Here is a 24,599-nt window from a genome sequence, read left to right on the forward strand (position 1 = left end):
CTGCCCATATCATTGCAAAGTTAACCATTTGTACTGCAGTGTCCAAAACATCTTTCAAGTGGTCAGGCAATCCCTTGGCAGCAAGAGCCTCTAGGTGGATGCTGCAGTGTACACAGGTGGCATCGGGAGCAACTGTTTGCAGTATTTTCGTTTTTGGCTAAAAAAACGTACCCATTTGAAACTGCCTATTTCTCAGGCCTAGAAACTAGAACATGCATATAATTGTCAGATTAGGATAGAAAACACTAAAGTTTCCAAAACTATCAAAATATTGTCTGTGAGTATAACAGAACTGATATTGCAGGCGAAAACCTGAGGAAAATCCAACAAGGAAGTGCTGTTTTTCCTGAAAGCTCTCTGTTCCATTGGATGCCTTGCCTCCATTTAATGGGATATCAACCAGATTCCTTTTCATATGGCTTCCTCAAGCTGTGAACAGTCTTTAGACATAGTTTCAGGCTTTTATTTTGAAAAATGAGCGAGAAAGAATCCATTGCGTCAGTGGGTGGCTGGGTGCCAGCAGAGTTTTTCATGCGCAACAGCCATTTTCTCTCTCTCCCCTATGGAAGAAGCTACATTCCGATTGACATATTATCGATTATATATTGTAAAAACAACCTGAGGATTGATTATAAAAAACATTTGACATCTTTCTACGCACTTTACGGATACTATTTGGAATTTTCGTCTGCGATGTCGTGACCGCTCGAGCCTGTGAATTTATGAACATAAAGCTCCAAACAAATGGAGGTATTTTGGATATAAAAATAATCTTTGTGGAACAAAAGGAACATTTATTGTATAACTGGGAGTCTCGTGAGTGCAAACATCCGAAGATCAAAGGTAAGCGATTTAATTTATTGCTTTTCTGACTTTCATGACCATCTACTTGGCTGCTAGCTGTTTGTAATATTTTGTCTACTGAGAGAGATGTGCTTACATAAATGCTTGGATAGCATTCGCCGAAAAGCTTTATTGAAATCTGACACACCAGGTGGATTAACAACAAACTTAGCTGTGTTTTGCTATATTGCACTTGTTATTTCATGAAAATTAAATATTTTTTGTAATTTAATTTGAATTTGGCGCTCTGCAATTCAGCGGATGTTGATGAAAATGATCCCGTCAAGAAGTTAAATCGGTCGACCTCTAATAATCAGTGCTCTAACTCCCCCCTGCGCTGGTCTGGAGCAATGAAGTGGTGACGCAGGGTACCGTACTAAACCACAAATTACCTCCAAGTCCCTCGGCATAAGCTCGCAACTTTTAAAGGAGGAACCACTGTATTTCTCAATATCATGGCTGTACTGCTAGCTTTTGCGCCAGCAGTACAGATAACACATCTTGACCACCAAAGTCCATTTGATGTCAAAGTTGTCCAGTACTTTAAAAATATCCTCTCATGTTGTCCTGGTTTCCAGAAGACGATGTCTTCCTTAAATTGACCCCCATGAACGTTAACAGACATATACCAGGAGCTGTGCCAGGCCTGCCACGTCTGTTGACTCATCCAGCTGTAACACATATAATTCACTGGCTTGTATGCATAGCAGTAAGTGTTACAAAACATTTCCTGCCATGTCACTGAAACAGTGGTGTTTGATGAAGCCATTGTCTGTATAGTTTTTGGGCCTTTTGCCCCAACATTGCCCCAGCCATATCCGCGGCAGCAGGAAGAATTAAGTCCTCCACAACAGTATGGGGCTTGCCTGTCCGAGCCACTCGGTATCTCACCATATAAGACGCTTCTAGCCCCTTCTTATTAAATGCTATGTTGCTTTTATACGTCTTACTACTCGAAAGTTAGCTTTATTCTCGCTCAAAAAACTCCTGTGGCTTATTTTTCAAATTGTCGTGTTTTGTTTAAAATGCCTGTGCATTTTCTCGCGGTTGCCCGCGAGAGAGTAACAGTTAACGTGATTGGATGTTAATTACTTGACTAGGCTACCTATATTTGACATTGTATTGTTATTTCGCTGAACACTAGATGGTTTCATTTTATTTTTGGCAGTGAAACTAGGCTACTAAGGCAAGAGAGAAAAAAAACTAGCCTAGCCTAGTTGGAAAATCTAAATGTACTGTTTGAAAATGCGAAGATTTTTTTATAGTTTTGTTTTTAAAATGTGAATCACATTTTTATTTGGCGTACCTCCGACGGCATTGGGAATACCCGCTCTTGATGATTTGTCAGAAAAGAACACACAGCACTTTGAAATCTGCAATAGATTTTGCACTTAATTTTAAGTCTTATCTGTTACGATAAATCTATCCAAATAAAGGTAAGGACACAAGGGAAAGCTAATTTAAAAGATGGACGCCAATGCCATCCTCCTCTCTTTCATTTTGCCGAAATGGTCTATCACTGTCATACAGTACACGCTTTTAGTTTTTGTTGTCCTAGACTACCTGGCTAAAATGCTTACATTCATTATTAGCCTGGTTCTGTATGAAATGCAGGCACATTATAGGACACACGCCATTATCATTTATCATTATTTATTCATTTTTAATTGCTGCGACCAAATCATGTGCAGGTGCCATCAACTGAAAAGGTTGGTAGCACCAGTGACCCAGTGGAAAAAGTTGGTTGTCCTCCTGCAGGGTTATACACCAACACCAGCCAAATCAAGTGTCTCTCTCCTCCTCCCACCCCTCATTCCCACAGGCCCAGCGCTGGTCACATGACTCCGGATGCTAGGAGAATAGATAACCTTTGTCCCTCCATCCGTGGATCTGCCCCCCTTCTCCACATGCCAGTCACATTCCCATCTACGTAGTTAGTCCAACTCCAAGCTGAACACAGACAAACCTCAGGCCATGCACTGACGGGCTGTGCGTCACAGACACTTAGTCTACTGTTTTAAGAACAAAATAGACATGCTGACGAGAAAACGATGAACAATATGTACAACAAGCACTGAAGGTCCCCATTAGTAACACCAAGTCCACAAAGAACACCCAAACTAACCACAAAGCAGCCTGTAGTACTCCTGTGTGTTGGCTGGTTGGACACAATTAAATCTGCTCTGTCATCCTAACCTCCAGGCTCCTCCTTGTCTCACCCCCCCCACTCTTTCTTTACTCCCCCCTTTTTTGTCTGGGTGCCCCCTCTGTGCATTGGCTTCTCTGTTGTGTGGAGATTACTGTGCTGCAAAAGTCCCAGACACGTCTCCATGACAACAGCTTTGTCAGCGGGCGGGAGGTCCCCACTCCACAGCCCTGAAAAATGAGGCAGAACACAAAAGACAAACACACACTCAAGAAGAGGGTGGACTGTCAAATAAGGAAGAGGAGAAACATAGGACCCTATGTCCTTACCCAAATGTTGGTTGATTAGTTGGTGCTCTATAGTAGTAGATCAGCTGAGGGCTCTCCTCTCTGTATATAACCTCCAGGTAGTGGGTCTTCTCCCAGGCTGTGGATCAGTGGCTATCCCCCTCCTAGGATCAACAGGCAGGCACTCAGTCAGCTAGCGCAGTCAGGGGGAACGGAGAGGACCAGGGAAGGGAGGTGGCAGGGGGGGTTGGGAGCACTGGTGTGTTTCGATTCCTCAAGGTATTATGTGCTGGAACTGTGAAGGTATTTTTTTTTATTATTGTAGAAGCTTACATTGTCGTGTTAGCTTTTGGCGCTCTGCGCTCTGATGGGGAATCTACTTATGAAGATATACTTTTGAAGTCGGAAGTGTACATACACCTTAACCAAATACATTTAAACTCAGTTTTTCACAATTCCTGACATTTATAGTTTGTTAACCTCTCTGCGCACGGAACCCGATAGCGGGCTGAAATTCCACAACATACAGTGCTCGCTACATAAATAGTCATATTAAACATTCATGAAAATACAAATGTCTCACATGTATCGAAAGCCTAGAATTTTGCTAATCCAACTGCGTTGTCAGATTTAAAAAAGGATTTACTGCGAAAGAATGCGATGCAATTATCTGAGCATAGAGCCCCATAATTGTTTTTATTTTTTAACCAGCACATGGGTAACATAATCAAACTTCATTAAAATAAATGGTTTACCTTTGACGATCTTCGTCTGTTTGCAATTCCAATGCTAATGATCTTTTTTTTGATTAAATACGTTTTTATAGCCTAACACAAAACATTTTGTGAACCGCTTGTGTAGTGAATTCCGTCTCATTCCATTTGACGACTCATTCCAGGTAAATCACCCACACAGAACGTGACTTTTCCAGTCATGTTTGGTTTCACTGCAATCAACTGGTTTGTTTGTAACACAATCAAACCTGGGGCCATTTCGCTGGACGTATTGACTGAAAGAAATCGATTTGAAGACAACAAGTAATGACTGTATTGTGCACCGATGATTTGCCCGCTGTTTCGTTGATTGACTGTCTTTTAACCCAATGACCACTGATCGTCTTGAAATCTAGCTGTGTAGATAGCCAATGAGCTGAGCTAAACGGCAATACGTCATGTTTATGTGTTGCAAGACCAACCCATGTAGTCATCGCCAGCGTAAAGAGAGTCATGCGCTATTGAATTTTCATACCGGAAGAAGCTACGCATATTATTGTTTGGTGAATGCGCAGATTCAGCTGTTTATATATCAATCATTATGGCGACTAAGTCAGGGAAAGCTAAATCTAGATATACAGATGTACACACAACTTTAGAATAAATTGATTGGGAAGGTGAGACAGAGATTGTTGTAGGACGCTTCATTTAGCGATTGTGGAGGAATATTTTTTAACAGGAGAGGACATAGTTTTGGACTGGTAAGTTCTTATCATGCTAATGCCCTTGTTTGAAATTAATAATATAAAATGTGATTTTGTATTTATTTTAGAAGCAATATATAAACATTTAATGTCATGAAATGTGAGATGCGTGTGTCTGCCGCCCCACCCCATTTGGGTATGTCTTCAGGCGGAAATTGCACAAATTTGTAGAGTGGTTGAAAAACGAGTTAATGACTCCAACCTAAGTGTATGTAAACTACCGACTTCAACAGTATGTAGGAAGTTGCCCGAGGGAGAAAATATGACCCACTTCTGAGATGTCACTCAACTGCTGAAATCAGAGTTGGGAAGAACAAACACAGGCACACGAGCGTACACACACCCGCGCTGGGGCCTGTGCTGTCTCAGAGGTCAAATCGTCCTTGTGACAGTAGAAAATAACCATGATGCAAATTGTAAAAATGCAAAACAGCCTAGGAACACCATTCCTGAGCAAAACACAAGGGACCTATCGTTAGGGTGTGTGATCACAGCGTAAACGTCAAACCTTATTACATTTGAAGAGTGAAGGAGAGGGTTAGATAAAGGGCGCCTGTCCTGTTTGATATAGGAGGAGCAGGAGTGTACACAACAATCATACACAATTTAAGTTCAATGTAACAATTTCTACTAGATAGCCCACACTCATCTGCACAAAGTATGGTAAACAAACACCCATAAAAGACTGGATGCAGTCAAATGTTGGTAAGAGGGTGGCACTAGCCATCCCATGGTTGTGGGTTTAATGTATGGCCTATCAGATACATACATGCACCCAATTCATTGAAATCACGCAAAATTTTCCAAAAGATACAGAAAAATAAACAATTGTCAGTTCATAAATTCATGACTCAGACAGTGCATTCGGAAAATATTCAAACCCCTTCACTTTTTCCACTGTTAACCTGTTACTCCTACCCCCTACTTTTTCGAACATTCTGTTAAAAATCGCACAACATTTCAGCGCCCTGCTACTCATGCCAGGAATATAGTATATGCATATGATTAGTATGTGTGGATAGAAAACACTCAGACGTTTATAAAACTGGTTAAATCACGGCTGTGACTATAACAGAACGTTTCATCGAAAAGCGCAGGAAAATCTGATCACTGAAAATGCGAAAATATCCATACGCCACTTGAACCCATTGTTGAATGTGAACCACATTAAATTACCTTTGACCATGCAATACCTACAGCTTCCACACGATGTCAACAGTCTTGTCATTTGCCTACGATTTGTTTCTTGGTCAAACGTGCACAAGGTAGCGCCTTTCTTCCGGTCTCCGACCGGATATTTTGGTTGAGATTTACCCGGACATTATTTCCAGACGTACAGCTATACATCGCCTCGTGATGGCCTCGTGATGACGTTACGTTATAAAACGCTATTTTTTTCATTGATCACAGTCTTCATAGACCGATATCTAGGCTATATATGGACCGATTTCATCGATAAAAAAGACCCAATAGTGATGTTTATGGGACATCTAGGAGTGCCAACAAAGAAGATGGTCAAAGGTAATGAATGTTTTATATTTTATTTGTGCGTTTTGTGTAGCGCCGACTATGCTAATTATTTTGTTTACGTCCCCTGCGGGTCTTTTGGTGTGTTACATGCTATCAGATAATAGCTTCTCATGCTTTCGCCGAAAAGCATTTAAAAAATCTGACTTGTTGCCTGGATTCACAACGAGTGTAGCTTTAATTCAGTACCCTGCATGTGTATTTTAATGAACGTTTGAGTTTTAACGAGTGCTATTAGCATTTAGCGTAGTGCATTTGCATTTCCAGATGTCTAGATGGGACGCCTGCGTGTCGGGTAGGAGCAAGTGGTTAAGTTATAGCCTTATTCTAAAATGTATTCAATTGACCCCCCCCCCCTCCCCAACAATCTACACACAATACCGCATAATGACAAAGCAAAAACAGGTTGACATTTTTGCAAAGAAATGTACTAATGAGATGCTATTGAGCCCACACTACTACACTGTCTGAGCCAAGGATTACATGCTTTCTGGTAAGTTTTGATTACAATACTGCCATAACTTGTAACTTGTAAATAGAAGCCTATAGAAGCCTACAGCAAAGTGTGTTTAAAACATTAACTTGTCAATCATTTCTGCAAGTTAGTTTTTGCTACCATGTGGGTTTTAGCTTGCTTGTGCCTGCTAACTGAGGAGTGTTAATTCACCTGTTTCCATACATGTTTAATTTTAAAACATTTATCTTACGAAGGAGTTGTTTAATCTCACTGCTTAACTTTTTTGGGACAGGGGGCAGTATTTTAACTTTTGGATGAATAGCGTGCCCAAACTGAACTGCCTCCTACTCTGTCCCAGATATATGCATATTATTATTAGTATTGGATAGAAAACACACTGTTTGAATGATGTCTGTGAGTATAACAGAACTCATACGGCAGACAAAATTCTGGGAAGAAATCCAAACAGGAAGTGAGAAATCGATTTTCAAATCCCTGATAGTTATGGATGTGCTAGCACTTCCTATGGCTTCCACTAGATGTCACCGCCTTTAAATCCTAGTTTTAGGATTCTACTATAAAAGGAGGGGCTCATAGGAGCACTTTTCGTGAGTGGTCTGGCAGAGAGCCTCGGTCTCATGACGCGCGCTCCCGACAGAGTATGCTCTCATTCCAGTGCTTTTCTTCAGACAATGAAATTCTCCAGTTGGAACCATATTGATGATTTAAGTTAAACACATCCTAAAGATTGATTGCAAACATCATTTGACTTGTTTCTACGACCTGTAACGGAACTTCTTAAGTTTCTGTCTGGAGGAAGTGCTTGCTCCTCATGAAGATTGATTACTGGGCTGAACACGCTAACAACAAGTGGCTAAATGATGGTCTTTATGGAACAAATCAGTCATTTATTGTCGAACTGGGATTCCTGGGAGTGCCTTCTGAAGAAGATCAAAGGTAAGTGAACATTTTGTGTTTTTACTAACTAATGTTGACGCAAAAATGGCGGCTATTTCTTTGGCTGAATTGGGTACTGAGCGCCGTTCTCAGATTATGCTTTTTCCGTAAAGTTTTTGGGAAATCTGACACAGTGGTTGCATAGAGGATAAGTCTCTTTAATTCTGTGAATAACACTTGCATCTTTTATCAATGTTATTTATGAGTATATCTGCAAAATCACCAGATGTTTTGGAATCAAAACATTACTGCACATAACGCGCCAATGTAAACTGAGATTTTTTTATATAAATATGCACATTATCGAACAAAGCATACACATATTTTGTAACATGACATGAGTGTCATCTGATGAAGATCAAAGGTTAGTGATTCATTTTATCTATATTTCTGCTTTTTGTGACTCCTATCTTTGGCTGGAAAAATGGCTGTGTGTTTTTGTGATTTGGCTCTGACCTAACATAATCATATGTTGTGCTTTCGCTGTAAATCATTTTTTAACCGGAAACCATGGGTAGATTAACAAGACGTTTATCTTTCATTTGCTGTATTGGACTTGTTAATGTGTTAAAGTTACATATTTCTAAAAAATATTTTTGAATTTCGTATGCTGCCTTTTCAGCGGAATGTTGTGGTGGGGTTCCGCTAGCAGAACGCCTTTCCTAGACAGATTAACCATTTATCTGTACATGGAATTGTATCTGTCGTTATTTTACTATTTTTTTCAATCTTTACAGGAAAATGCCACGGGAACGATCTGATGTGTGGAAACATTTCACTGGAGCTAATGTAGAAGGAAAAGCTGTGTACATTTGTAAATACTGTGCCAAATCTTATTTTATTTATTTAACTAGGCAAGTCAGTTAAGAACAAATACTTATTTACACTGACGGCCTAGGAACAGTAGATTAACTACCTTGTTCAGGGGCAGGAACACCGCATTTTTATTTACCTCGTCAGCTCGGGGATTCAATCAAGCAACCTTTCGGTTACTGGACCAACCCCAAATATGTGAAGAATATGTGAAGAATGCAACAAAGATGTAGAATCATCTGGCCAAGTGCATAAATTCCCTCAGCGCTGACAACAAGCGACCTCCGACAAAAGTCCCTCTACTTCTATTAGAGGTGAAAATGATGAATTAAACACCTTATCGATAGCAACAGCTCACAGTCCTCCTGGAATCAGAAGTTTTTTTGAGTCAATGGAGGTACGTAGCTAAGGTGTTATGCAACTGGTTCACCTCTGATGCTCACGGATAATGTGTATTGGAAGAGATTTCTGAATGTTCTTCGCCCAGCATAAAGCCCTCCAACCAGAAATGCTGTATCTACTAATTTGCTGAATGCAGTGTTCAACAGCATTCAAGTGAAGGTCAAGCAAATTATAGAGAAAGCAGACTATTGCAATCAATGATGGGCGGTCGAATGTTCGTGGTCAAGGAATAATTAACTACATTATCTCCACCCCTCAACCAGTATTCTACAAGCGCACAGACACAAGGGACAAGACACACCGGTCTCTACATTGCAGATGAGCTGAAGGCAGTCATCAATGACCTTGGACCAATGAAGGTATTTGTACTGCTGACAGACAATGCTGCGAATATGAAGACTGCTTGGTCTAAAGTGGAGGAGTCCTACTCTCACATCACACCAATTGGCTGTGCTGCTCATGCATTGAATCTACTCATCAAGGACATCATGGCATTGAAAACAATGGGTACACTCTACAAGAGAGGCAAGGAAATGGTTAGGCATGTGAAGGGCCATCAAGTTATAGCAGCAATCTACCTCGCCAAGCAAAGTGAGAAGAATAAGAGCACCACATTGAAGCTGCCCAGCAACACCCGTTGGGGTGGTGTTGTCATCATGTTTGACAGTCTCCTGGAGGGGAAGGAGTCTCTCGAAGAAATTGCCATATCACAGTCTGCCGATTTGGACAGAGTGGTAAGCAGCCAGAAAATCCTGAAACCTACAGCGGTAGCCATTGCACGGATTGATGCCATCCTGTCTGATGTTCAGACTCTGCTTGCAGATGTAAGATAATAAACCTGTACTGCCCTGCCCACTTCACTGTTGCTCCAAGCAGAGGAAACTGCAGTTCTGAAATACAATCAAAAACCGTTAAGACTTCTGCCTGAATCCCATACACGCCGCAGCGTACTTTTTGGACCCCAAATATGCTGGCAAGAGCATCCTGTCTGGTGCAGAGGGCAGCAAGGCCTAGGGTGTCATCACTACCGTGTCTCGCCACCTTGGCCTGGATGAAGGCAAGGTTCTAGGCAGTCTGGCAAAGTACACTTCCAAGCAAGGGCTTTGGGATGGAGATGCAATATGGCAGTCGTGCCCACATATCTCATCAGCCACCTGGTGGAAGGGACTTTGTGGATCTGATGTTCTTTCCCCTGTTGCCTCCATCCTCCTCCAAATCCCACCAACATCAGCTGCCTCAGAGTGCAACTGGTCCTTGTTTGGGAACACACACACACCAAAGTACGCAACAGGCTGACCAATACAAGGGTTGAAAAAAATGGTGGCCACCCGGGCAAATTTGAGGCTTTTTGAGTCTGACAACGAGCCATCCTCAACAAGGTTGGAAAGTGACAGTGAAGATGAGGCCTCCGAGTCCGATGTTCAAGAGGTGGATATTGAGCAGATCCAGGGAGAATACATGGAAGTCAACCAAAGCTTCAGTTTCTAGACAATCCTTTTACAGATGTATGATGAAAACGTTTTAGGGAGATGCAATGGATTGTTGGGGATCAATATTCCCTTTTGTTGTTCAGTGAAATCAACCCATGTGAAGAGTCAACTCATTTAATTAAAGTTAAATTCATAACTAAACAGTTTTTAAAATTTCTATTGGAAGGATTTAATCATTTGCAATTATGTATATTTATGACAAGGTAAAAGGTTTATGTTTCTGTCTCCATATGATATGGTAAATATACAAATGCAAAAAAGATCTACATTTAAATGGTATTAATATTAATTTGCATATATTCCCGTTAATTCTCACGGAAAGTTTCCACCTTTGAATATTCCCCAAAATGTGCAACCCTAATGACGCCACAAGCTTGACACACCTGTATTTGGGGAGCTTCTCCCATTCTCCAAATGGAGATCCTCTGAGGTTGGATGGTGAGTGTCGCTGCACAGCTATTTTCAGAGATGTTTGATCAGGTTCAAGCCCGGGCTCTGGCTGGGCCACTCAAGGACATTCAGGGACTTGAAGCCACTCCTGCATTGTCTTGGCTGTGTGCTTAGGGTTGTTGTCCTGTTGGAAGGTGAAGCTTCACCCCAGTCTGAGTACTCTGGAGCAGGTTTTCATCGAGGATTTCTCTGTACTTTTCACCATTTATCTTTCCCTCAATCCTGACTAGTCTCCCAGTCCCTGCAGCTGAAAAACACCCCTACAGCATGATGCTGCCACCACCATGCTTCCCCGTAGGGATGGTATTGGCCAGGTGATAAACGGTGCCTGGTTTCCTCCAAACGTGATGCAAGGCATTCAGGGCCAAGAATCTTGTTTCTCTTGGTCAGAGTCCTTTAGGCGCCTTTTGGCAAACTCCACACAGGCTGTCATGTGCCTTTTACTGAGGAGTGCCATCTGTCTGGCCACTCAACCATAAAGGCCTGATTGGTTGAGTGCTGCAGAGAGGGTTGTAACTGCAGAGATGGTTGTCACATCTCCACAGAGGAACTCTGGAGCTCTGTCAGACTGACCATCGGGTTCTTGGTCACCTCCCTGACCAAGACCCTTCTCCCCTGATTGCTCAGTTTGGCCAGCTCTAGGAAGAGTCGAATTTCTTCCATTTAAAAATGGAGGCCACTGTTCTTGGGGACCGTTGGGGCAGCAGACATTTTTTGGAACCCCCCCCCCAGATCTGTGCCCCAACACAATCCTGTCTCAGAGCTCTACAGACAATTCTTTCAAACTCATGGCTTGGTTTTGCTCTGAAATGCACTGTCAACTGTGGGACCTTACATAGACAGGTGTGTGCATTTCCAAATCATCATCATTTGAATTTACTAGAGGTGGACTCCAATCAAGATGTAGAAACATCACAAGGATGAACAATAGAAACAGGATGCACAAGCTCAATTTCGAGTCTCATTGCAAAGGGTCTGAATACTTATGCAAATAAGTTTATTTTAAAATTTGTATTAAATTGCAAAAATTTCACAAAACCTGTTTTCGCTTTGTCATTATGGGTTATTGTGTGCAATAAATTCTCATCAATTTTAGTACAAGGCTGTAACAAATTATTTCCGGATGGACTGGATAACTGTCAAACCGCACTACTGAAAATATGCAGATGTTTTTTAGTGCAGAAAAAGTAACAACATAATCTCTCTGGGTGATGTGGAAGTGAAGCAGCCCATTTGTCCTTGGAAACACTCACGCAGGAGCAGAGCAGACGCTTTGAATGAATAATGTAGTTTCAGTGAGTGACGTAGGTTTAGGCTACATAAGTAACTGTTACAGTAGCACTCACTAGATGAGTTGGAGCGTGAGGATAAATGCACACAATCCTCTCGTAGCAGAACATTTATTTTTATGGCCTTGAGTATTCTATTCTCCCCTTTTTGTACTACAGGAGCAGAACAGATAACACTATGTAGAGAAAGGCTGATGGCTTCCCATACATTGAAAGTGTCAATTTACATTTCAAACCTTTTTGTGTGTGCATTTGTGTAAACAATGGCCATTCAAAAAACCCTGTGAGTTTAGTTTCCTTTACTATAGAATTACAACTGGTTGTCTAAAACCTTACTAACTTTCAATAAGGACTGGCTTCCTCCCTTTCCAAATAACAGCTGTAGCATGCTTGTAATCTGGGGTGGTGAGTATGCATTTGTTTAAGGGATAGTGTGGGACTGATTGAAAGTAAGGTCTGAATGAATTGAAATCTAGTCCGGTCATCTTCTCACCAACACCCAAAAAATGTGTCATAATCTACACAGATTCTATCCATTCACACACAGATGGCATCACACACTGCATTAAGATCTTGAGCTAATCTCATTTGGCAGGATCATCCCCTCCCCGTAGAGGAGTCATGCCCACGAGGCAGGTTAAAACACACTGTGCCCTTGATGTGGACCATCTGTTGCTTGTGGTGCTTAGCCAAGCAACCTGGTATAGTCACCCTCCTGGTATGGCTAGGCGATATAGCCTAATAATCATATTTATTGGCGATACACAATATACACAGTGTACAAAACATGAAAACACCTTTATAATATTGAGTTGCCCCCCATTTTTCCCCTCAGAACAGCCTCAATTGGTTAAGGCATGCACTCCACCAGGTGTCGAAAGCGTTCCACAGGGATGCCGGGATTCATGGATGCCAAAGGTAGCCAGGCTTCACCCCAAATATGTAACAAAAAATAATACATTCAAATAAAAATGTTCTTCTATTGGCAAGAGGCTGAATGTATCTAACTGGAGAAAGAATCAAAACAAGTGAAACAGTGCCTCTGTTTGTACCCCATCTGATGCTGTCTGGTCAAAAAGTATGACATTGCTGCCACCCATAGCATTGAACACAATGGATGCCAGTGAGCAGTTGGCCTCTCTTGATAAAATAATAAAAAAGAGAAAAAAATTATAAAATAAAAGCCAGCGTTGAGCTAAACTGAGTGAGCTCAACTGTGAATGGTCCTGGCGCAACAAAGTAGTGTCAGAATTGTTGCATCTCGCTGTATTGTTGTCCTCCGGTGGCGAGCTAGCTAAAATTGCCCCTTTCCTAAATGAGCCATGGATGGAAATAGGGATTTGGACTTGTGCTTTTACTTAATTCTCCATACTGGCCAATGAATATAATGGCTATTCTGATCCAACCATAAATTCATACACTGTGCCCATGGCCTGGATGAAAGTTCAAGATATAGCAGGCTAGTGTTAACTAGATAACGTTGCCCATGAAAGAAAGTTAAGCTGGCGAGCAAGGATTTTAGCCAGGAAGCCTAGACGAACAAAAAAACAAAAGTGTGAACTGTATGACAGTCAGCAAGAAAGAGGATGGCATTGACGTTTGTTCCTCTACAAGTATGGTGAGTCTATGTTTTTCCACTAGCACGAATGCACACAAATCAGAACCATGGACAGCCACATCATTTTTAGGTGGTGAGGGTAGGCAACAACATCTCCACCCCGCTGATCCTCAACACTGGGGCCCCACAAGGGTGCGTTCTGAGTCCTCTCCTGTACTCCCTGTTCACCCACGACTGCGTGGCCACGCACGCCTCCAACTCAATCATCAAGTTTGCGGACGACACAACAGTGGTAGGCTTGATTACCAACAACGACGAGACGGCCTACAGGGAGGAGGTGAGGGCCCTCGGAGTGTGGTGTCAGGAAAATAACCTCACACTCAACGTCAACAAAACTAAGGAGATGATTGTGGACTTCAGGAAACAGCAGAGGGAACACCCCCCTATCCACATCGATGGAACAGTAGTGGAGAGGGTAGTAAGTTTTAAGTTCCTCGGCATACACATCACAGACAAACTGAATTGGTCCACTCACACAGACAGCATCGTGAAGAAGGCGCAGCAGCGCCTCTTCAACCTCAGGAGGCTGAAGAAATTCGGCTTGTCACCAAAAGCACTCAAATTTCTACAGGACACCTACACCACCCGATGTTACAGGAAGGCCATAAAGATCATCAAGGACAACAACCACCCGAGCCACTGCCTGTTCACCCAGCTATCATCCAGAAGGCGAGGTCAGTACAGGTGCATCAAAGCTGGGACCGAGAGACTGAAAAACAGCTTCTATCTCAAGGCCATCAGACTGTTAAACAGCCACCACTAATATTGAGTGGCTGCTGCCAACACACTGACACTGACACTGACTCAACTCCAGCCACTTTAATAATGGGAATTGATGGGAAATGATGTAAATATATCACTAGCCACTTTAAACAATGCTACCTTATATAATGTTACATACCCTACATTATTCATCTCATATGCATACGTATATACTGTACTCTATATCATCGACTGCATCCTCATGTATCACTAGCCACTTTAACTATGCCACTTTGTTTACATACTCATCTCATATGTATATACTGTACTCGATACCATCTACTGTATCTTGCCTATGCTGCTCTGTACCATCACTCATTCATATATCTTTATGTACATATTCTTTATCCCCTTACACTGTGTATAAGACAGTAGTTTTGGAATTGTTAGTTAGATTACTTGTTGGTTATTAATGCATTGTCGGAACTAGAAGCACAAGCATTTCGCTACACTCGCATTAACATCTGCTAACCATGTGTATGTGACAAATACATTTGATTTGATAATGTTTGACTAAATTGTTTTCGGTATCTTTTAGTTATCACTGTATTAGACTAAGCATATGTGTTTTGATCGTGAAAGCAGCTCCTGTTTTCTTTACAACTTGAGGTAACTCTCCGTGGTTCTAAATCAAAAGATGTTTAGTAGTCCAAAAACATTAGCTGGCTTGACCATGCTGTAGGTTACGTAACTGTTTGCTACATGCAATATGCTTTGTGGACAGAGGTTGCTCTCCGGTTTTGTGATGAAACAAAAGTTGTGGTTGAATTTATTCTGCCACTGTCTTGTTGTCTCAGCCATAGGCCTAGACGTCATGGTTGCAAGGCATATTAACTAACAGGTTATAGAGCAAACAATGCAATTATCTGGCTTGGTTTGCCCAGTGATTTTACCCACACACCGCACAAACCGTTGAGCCTTGCACCTACTTACCCTGTTTAAAGTTACTTAAATATTTTGTCTTGCCCATTCACCCTCAATAGCACACATATACAATCCATGTCTCAAGGTTTAAAAATCCTTCTATAACCTGTCTCCTCCCCTTCATTGAAACTAATTGAAGTGGATATAAAAAGTGACATCAATAAGGGATCAAAGCATTCACCTGGTCAGTCTATAACATGGAAAGAGCAGGTGTTCATAATGTTTTGCATGCTATATATTAGTGATGCACCGATATGACATTGGCAGATAATGATTTCCAATATTTTCCTTGCCAAAAAAAACATTACCGATAAGAGATATTTAACATTTTAGCAGCCTTTTAAGCATTCTATTACAGTTAAATAGTTCACACACACAGCAGTCTAAGTCAATGCATCTCTGCGCAAGAGGCGTAACAGACCTGGTTTGAACCCAGGCTGTATTCACATCAGGCCGTGATTGGGACCCCCATAGGGAGGCGCACAATTGACCGATCGTCGTATGGGCCGTCATTGTAAATAAGGATATGTTCTTAACTGACTTGCCTAGTTAAATAAAGGTTACAGACACAGACCAAAAAGTTTTGTTGGCATTTACATACAGTGGGGCAAAAAAGTATTTAGTCAGCCACCAATTGTGTAAGTTCTCCTGCTTAAAAAGATGAGGCCTGTAATTTTCATCATAGGTACTTCAACTATGACAAACAAAATGAGGGAAAATCACATTGTAGGATTTTTAATAAATTTATTTGCAAATTATGGTGGAAAATAAGTATTTGGTCAATAACAAAAGTTTCTCAATACTTTGTTATATACCCTTTGTTGGCAATGACAGAGGTCAAACGTTTTCTCTAAGTCTTCACAAGGTTTTCACACACTGTTGCTGGCATTTTGGCCCATTCCTCCATGCAGATCTCCTCTAGAGCAGGGATGTTTTAGGGCTGTTGCTGGGCAACACTGACTTTCAACTCCCTCCAAAGATTTTCTATGGGGTTGAGATCTGGAGACTGGCTAGGCCACTCCAGGACCTTGAAATGCTTCTTACGAAGCCACTCCTTCGTTGCCCGGGCGGTGTGTTTGGGACCATTGTCATGCTGAAAGACGCTGCCACGTTTCATCAGCAATGCCCTTCTAGGTGGAAGGTTTTCACTCAAGATCTCACGATACATGGCCCCATTCATTCTTTCCTTTACACAGATCAGTCGTCCTGGTCCCTTTGCAGAAAAACAGCCCCAAAGCATGATGTTTCCACCCCAAATGCTTCACAGTAGGTAAGTTATATTTTGGTTTCATCTGACCATATGACTTTCTCCCAATCTTCTTCTGGATCATCCAAATGTTCTCTAGCAAACTTCAGACGGGCCTGGACATGTACTGGCTTAAGCAGGGGGACACGTCTGGCACTGCAGGATTTGAGTCCCTGGCGGCGTAGTGTGTTACTGATGGTAGGCTTTGTTACTTTGGCCCCAGCTCTCTGCAGGTCATTCACCCGTGTGGTTCTGGGATTTTTGCTCACTGTTCTTGTGATCATTTTGACCCCACGGGGTGAGATCTTGCGTGGAGCCCCAGATCGAGGGAGATTATCAGTGTTCTTGTATGTCTTCCATTTCCTAATAATTGCTCCCACAGTTGATTCCTTCAAACCAAGCTGCTTACCTATAGCAGATTCAGTCTTCCCAGCCTGGTGCAGGTCTACAATTTTGTTTCTGGTGTCCTTTGACAGCTCTTTCGTCTTGGCCATAGTGGAGTTTGGAGTGACTGTTTGAGGTTGTGGACCGGTGTCTTTTATATTGATAACAAGTTCAAACAGGTGCCATTAATACAGGTAATGAGTGCAGGACAGAGAAGCCTCTTAAAGAAGAAGTTACAGGTCTGTGAGAGACAGAAATCTTGCTTGTTTGTAGGTGACCAAATACTTATTTTCCACCATAATTTGCAAATAAATTAATTACAAATCCTACAATGTTAATTTCTGGAATTTCTTTCCTCATTTTGTCTGTCATAGTTGAAGTGTACCTATGATGAAAATTACAGGCCTCTCATCTTTTTAAGTGGGAGAACTTGCACAATTGGCAGCTGACTAAATACTTTTTTGCACCACTGTATGTCCCCATTACCAGTAAAACAATCAAAACCTATTTCTTTCACTTACTTGCTGTGCCGTTTTGTTCATCTGTTCAGTCGTTTCATTTCATTCTTTTAGTAGCTATAGTTAGCTAGCTAACTATTAGAGGTCGGCCGATTTCAAGTTCTCATAAATCGGTAATCGGCATTTTTGGACACCGATTACATTGCACTCCAAGAGGAGACCGACTACCTGTTATGTGAGTGCAGCAAGGAGCCGAGGTAAGATGCTAGCTAGCATTAAACTTATAAAAATCTTATAAAAAACAATCAATCTTAACATAATCACTAGTTAAACTAGCAATATCATCATCCATGTGTAACTATCTAGCTTGCCCTGCGTTGCATATAATCGATGCGGTGCCTGTTAAGTTATTGAATCACAGCCAACTCCGCAAGCACATTCGCAAAAAAGCACTGTCGTTGCACCAATGTGTACCTATCCATAAACATCAATGCCTTACTTAAAATCAATACACAAGTATATATTTTTTTTAATCTGCATATTTAGTTAATATTGCAGGCTAACATTAATTTATTTTAACAAGGGAAATTGTGTCACTTCTCTTGCGTTCTGTGCAAGCAGAGTCAGGGTATATGCAGCAGTTTGGGCTGCCTGGCTCGTTGCGAACTGTATGTAGACCATTCCTTCCTAACAAACACTAATTTACCAGAATTGTACATAATTATGACATAACATTGAAGGTCGTGCAATGTAACAGCAATATTTAGACTTATGGATGCCACCAGTTAGATAAAATAAGGAACGATGCCATATTTCACTGAAAGAATAAACGTTTTGTTTTCGAAATGATAGTTTCCAGATTTTACCATATTAATGTATTTCTGTGTGTTTATTATAGTATAATTAAGTCTATGATTTGATACAGCAGTCTGACAGAGCAGTGGTAGGCAGCAGCAGGCTCGTAAGCATTCATTCAAACACCACTTTCCTGCATTTGCCAGCAGCTCTTCGCTGTGCTTCAAGCATTGCGCTGTTTATGACTTCAAGCCTATCAACTCCCGAGAATAGGCTGGCAATACTATGGTACCTATAAGAACATCCAATAGTCAAAAGGTAAATGAAATACAAATGGTAGAGAGAGAAATAGTCCTATACTTACAACCTAAAAAACTTCTTACATGGGAATATTGAAGACTCATGTTTAAAAGGAACCTCCAGCTTTCATATGTTCTGAGCAAGGATCTTAAACGTTAGCACATATTGCACTTTTACTTTCTTTTCCAACACTGTTTTTGCATTATTTAAACCAAATTGAACATGTTTCATTATTTATTTATTATTCATTATTGATGTATTATATATTAAGCTGAAATAAGTGTTCATTCAGTATTGTTGTCATTTTCATTATTACAAATATACATATAAAAAATAGGCATCAGCTTTTTTTGGTTTTCCAATAAATCGGTATCGGCGTTAAAATCATAATCGGTCGACCTATAACTATATAGCTAGGCGTTATCTAAATAACCCTAATTTATAAGATAGTTCTTATTTGATTAATGGTCTGATCCATCTATGTGAAGCTAGCCACAATAAGGATTAGCCACAAGAGTGGACTTTGCAGTTAGCCTTCAAAATCAAAGTATGGCATAATTCTACTATTTGTATTCATTTGCATCACTGTCAATTACATACATTTATTTTGAAGGCTAACCACAAAGTCCACTATTGTGCCTAATCCTGATTGGTGCTAGCTTCACAACACCTAACCCGGTCCGGTCGAGCCTCTCTAGCCAGATGAAGCTAGCTGGCTGCTTATAACGTTAGCTTTGGGAAATAGGGTTAAGAAGCTGGCTAGCTATTTATTTTCATGAACTGAAGTTCAATTTCAATAGGCGAACAACAAGTGGCTACCTAGCTAATACTTACTCACAAGGACTCCTAAATCATTGCTAAGAATAATGAAAATTACTGCAGTTTCTACTGGCCATTGTTTTCAGGCTGGTTGTATTGGTGCTAGCTAGGTACCAAGCTAAAGCTAGCTACCCCAGAAGTTGCAGTCAAAAATGTTTGCTTTATTATCAACGTATTGTAAACATATCATTCGTGTCTGGGGTTTGCTTGCTTGCAGACTTTTGTACAGCTTTGACAGTGCTACTGTATCTTTTTTGACACACAAAGACCCAAACGGCATTCCGTAGTATGCATGTCGTGAAGCTAATAGCAGTGACACTATTACTGTGTAACTCCGGTATTGCAACATCTGAAAAAAAGCGCACTTGGTAGTGTGTACCGGCGCTTGACTAGTCAGCAAAAGCCAACATCACCAACGACAGAGAACAGTTTATTGTCAAGGACAATGAATTCCATTTGGCTTTCATATGGATTTCACCTTTGAGTTCTCGCTGAAATGTTCTTACAAATGAATGCTTGACTGCTCGATCCACACAGCTGACATTGTGTGGGCTAGGTTAGGAATGCTGTGTTGCATGTGTAGCGCAAAATGTTATGTTGCGTTATTACGTCATGCATCTACTGTATATAGGTATGCACGGTAGCTTTGACATTGGTTTTTAACGTTGGCGTTAATAATTATTAACGTTGGCGTTAATAATGCCAGTATGTTGGCATTTTAAGCTAATAACGTCCGATTCCGATATGTTCACCAATATATCGTGCATCCCTACTATATATACACAAAAGTATGTGGACATTACTTCAAATTAGTGGATTCGGCTATTTCAAGCCACACTCGCTGACAGGTGTATAAAATCAAGCACACAGCGATGCAATCTTCATAGACAAACATTGGCAGTAGAATGGCATTACCGAAGAGCTCAGTGACTTTCAATGTAGCACCGTCATAGGATGCCACCTCAATCAAATTTCTGCCCTGCTGGAGTTGCCCCGGTCAAATGTGATATCTGGGTTTGGAGGATGCCAGGAGAAATGCACTGTGTGACAAAATGTCAAGTTTGGTGGAGCAGGAATAATGAGCTGGGGCTGTTTTCCATGGTTCGGGCTAGGTCCCTTAGTTCCAGTGAAGGGATATCTTAACGCTACAGCATACAACAAGACAATTCTATGCCTACAACTTTGTGGCAACATTTGGCTAAGGCCCTTTTCTGTTTCAGCAGGACAATGCTCCATGCCCAAAGCGAAGTCCATACAGAAATGGTTTGTCGAGATTGGTGTGGAAGAACTTGACTGTCCTGCACCAGAGCCTCGACCTCAACCCCATCGAACACCTTGGGGATGAATTGGAACACCGACTGAGAGCCAGGCCTAATATTCCATCAGTGCACAACCTTACTAATGCTTGTGGATGAATGGAAGTCCCCACAACAATGTGCCAACATCTAGTGAAAGCCTTACCAGAAGAGTGGATGCTTTTATAGCAGCAAAGGGGGGACCAACTCCATATTAATGCCCATGATTTTGGAATGAGATGTTAGAAGAGCAGGTATCCACATACTTTTGGTCATGTAGTGTGTAAGCCTTCCACAACCGTAAGACCCACTTATGAAGTAGTTATTTTATCAAAATAGTTTAACATGCTTTTTTTGCAATAATCACTGATCTGGCTTTTAAGTCTGTCAATTAAAATCCTCTTGTTACAAATGTAATCAGAACCATGCATAATGCACATTCACTAATAATGACTAACTTGACATTAGACAATTAACACCAGTCTCATAAACACTCAAGCACAAGCCCATGTGCTCATGAGTAGCCAACTAATCTTTATATTTCAAGTTTAGCCAACTTGGATCTATTTGCTTGCTTATAAGAGAGGGGAAACGGTTGAATTGTTATGAACACACACTTGTCTGTCTCCAACTGTTTGAACAGCATGCTAGCCTGTCCACTTGGTTCAGATGTTGAAATCAAGTGACCTACCTTATTTCTCAGAATGAGAACAAGTTGCCAATTCCTTGAAGAACTGTGTTTCATGCTTATTGTACATTTATAAAAACACAGACTAGTCTTTGGCTAAAATGTTACTAGCGGTAACATACGTGGTACTGCAATGCACAGCACAGAAGGAGTGAAGGAGACAAGAACAGAAAGACAACACGAGAACAAGCGGACATAAACACTGAAGAAAAAAAAGTGATTCTTGTGATACAAGCCATTTGGAATATCGTGCCAAACACACACAAATTCAATATATCGCCCAGCCCTACACCTCCTGGTCTTCTCAACCTCAGACACTAGGCTACCTAAACCAACCAACCAAGTCAGTTAGGCTACATACTCCAGTATAAATAATAATAATGGGCCTGGTAGGTTGCAGGAAACTACAGAAAAAGCTACCTTCCTCAACAGCTTATTACATGTAATGAAATGTATTTTATAAACCTCTTTATACATCACTAAGTGCTTTACAGCTACCCGGCCTAACCCCAGAGCAAGCAGTAGCATTTAAAGCAGGGATCATCAAATATATTCAACTGTGGTACGATTTTCTCGTGTGCGGATGGTCGGGGGCCGGAACATGATTACAAATCTTTTGTAGACCGCAATTTGACTGCGAGAATCCCAAACAAAAATAATTTGACAAAAACATGATAATTTCAAACCTTGTTTACATTTCTACATGATCATGTCTCTATTATGTGTAGGAAGGAGTACTTGGGAACAGATTTCCAAAATTAAAATAACTGGTGTTTTTACAGTCTTACATCCAACAATGATTATTTGTATTTTTTTTAAGACTTGTTTTTCTCAGAAAACTTGGGGGCCAAATAAAACCACCCACGGGCCGCCAGTTGGGGAAACCTGATTTATAGATTAGCATGTGACAGTTGAGGTAGTTGGAACAGGTTCATTGCCTGTGGGTAAGGGAGGAGCGGAAGGGCAGTGTGTGTGTGTGCGAGGGTGTGTGTACGTACTGTGCAGGTGTTTTGTGTTTTTAGGGGGAAGATAGCAGCAGGTGCAGTGAGCCAGCCCAAGGTTGCCCTAGGATGTGGGTGTGACTTTACATTCTGGTTCGAAGCAGAGTGAGAGTGGGAGGAACAAATCTACAGGCCCCAACTGACTGAGTCAACAAGAGCAATGAGTATAGAGTGTCTCTCTCTGATGTCATCTCGTCCACCGGCACTCACAGCGGTCTGTGAAACACACTCAGTCCTTACACAACATACACCCTCTCATTAACCAGTACGCAAACACAGGCTAAAATAGTGGGTAGCCTCTGACCATTAAATTGCATATCACCATTTAGGACAGTACGGCTCACATAAGTGCTAGTATTGCATACAGTTTAGAACATACTTGAGGAAGGAGACACTCGTCACACCTAAACAAATAACAATTTGACCACCATCTTCTAGCCAAACATACCACTTCTTCTCTAGGCTACATCAGATTTGGTGACATCGTGGTGGTGTGTGAGGTGAGGACAGCCACACAGGGTCCTGACCTGAAGTAGGTGTCGACTCTACACCTAGGCTACAGGACAAACCTGGGGTGTATTCATTGTGTCTTGCAAAGGAAACCGTTTACCGGTTAATAACCAAGCGGAAGCAAACAGCACAAACAGAACAAAACGGGGAGGGACCTACCTGAATTTGTCCAACAGAAACTCCCGTTTCCATTGCAAATCGTTTTCGATTTAGAGTAAACCTTTTTCAACAAAATCGGTGTAATGAATACACCCCTGCTATACTGTGGGCATGAAGCAGATCGTCCTGGGAGTGGCACAGCAGTGACTAAGTGACTGCACACACTGCTGTACAGCACCTCACAACAGCAGCTGAAGCATGCCATTACCCAATCAGAGTCTCCTAAAGGGTGGTGTCCGTCTTCCTGGCTCACTTTAGATGAGCCTTCTGAGACTACAGTAAAGAATGGAAGTCTAAGCATCCCCTCCTCCAGCCCACTGCCCTGAGCCAAGACCCCATATCAACACTGGGCAGAGCCTAACATTCCGCTAAATATATTTGCATTCCCAAATGGTGCTTTTATACTCACTTCTTGGCTCATATTAAAAGGAGAGAAATCAACTAGGCCTATTAACTTTCTTCTGATACCATGTAATCAGAGAATGCTAAGTCCCCATTACACCTCAGCTGTGGGCCAGTGTATCCTATCCTCTCAGCCCGTCATTGTGGAGAAGAAACAGACCAGGATTGTTATCTTCTCCAGAACTCTCATTCCACATTCCAACACGGAATATAGAACATTTCAGGGAAGGGGAAGAGAGTGATGTACCGTACCACCTCGTACCAGGAAGGGGGTAGAGAGAAGGGAAGTGTGATGGTGGGGATAGAAATAAAATGGGGTAATACAAAAACCTTTAGTCCATATAAGATCATGGCATGTACAGTCTAACATTTTGATAACATGTTGCAGAAGTACACTTATCAGCTATCAAACCCATCCTACGGGCAACATTCTGGCAGTTGCAACTAGAGGTCGACCGATTATGATTTTTCAAGGCTGATATCGACCAAAAACAGCAGATACCGATTAAATCGGCCATTTTTTTAAATGTATTTGTAATAATGATAATTACAACACTGAATGAACACTTATTTTAACTTCATATAACACATCAATAAAATCAATTTAGCCTCAAATAATGAAACATGTTCAATTTGGTTTAAATAATGCAAAACCAAAGTGTTGGAGAAGTAAAAGTGCAATATGTGCCATGTAAGAAAGCTCACGTTCCTTGTGCAGAACATGAGAACAATATGAAATCTGGTGGTTCCTTTTAACAGGAGTCTTCAATATTCCCAGGTAAGAAGTTTTAAGTTGTCGTTATTATAGGAATTATAGGACTCTCTATACCATTTGTATTTCATATACCTTTGACTATTGGATGTTCTTATAGGCACTTAAGTATTGCCAGTGTAACAGTAACGCTTCCATCACTCTCCTCGCTCCTACCTGGGCTCGAACCAGGAACACAACGACAACAGCCACCCTCGAAGCAGTGTTACCCATGCAGAGCAAGGGGAACAACCACTCCAAGTCTCAGAGCGAGTGACTTTCGAAACGCTATTAGCGCGCACCCAACTAGCTAGCTAGCCATTTCACATCGGAAGTCATTACACTGCTC

General features: G+C 41.4%; 1 protein-coding gene across 7 annotated transcripts in view; it reads right to left on the reverse strand.

Annotated features, from left to right (window-relative positions):
- The window catches only part of LOC118362786 (protein PALS1-like), a 50,757-nt gene that overhangs the window by 22,963 nt on the left and 3,195 nt on the right, over nt 1–24,599 (reverse strand). For 3 of the 7 annotated variants that reach the window (XM_035743390.2, XM_035743394.2, XM_035743393.2), the window contains one exon: nt 3,319–3,440. The exons of 3 other annotated variants lie outside the window; for them this stretch is intronic. The gene's annotated coding sequence lies outside the window, so the exon portion shown is untranslated. Of the gene's footprint in view, nt 1–3,318; nt 3,441–23,097; nt 23,231–24,599 lie in introns of those variants that run through there. One more of the 7 variants, XM_035743396.2, reaches the window with a different exon arrangement.

Source organism: Oncorhynchus keta, chromosome 29 (genome assembly GCF_023373465.1).
Source record: "Oncorhynchus keta strain PuntledgeMale-10-30-2019 chromosome 29, Oket_V2, whole genome shotgun sequence".
In the NCBI taxonomy this organism is placed as follows: domain Eukaryota; kingdom Metazoa; phylum Chordata; class Actinopteri; order Salmoniformes; family Salmonidae; genus Oncorhynchus; species Oncorhynchus keta.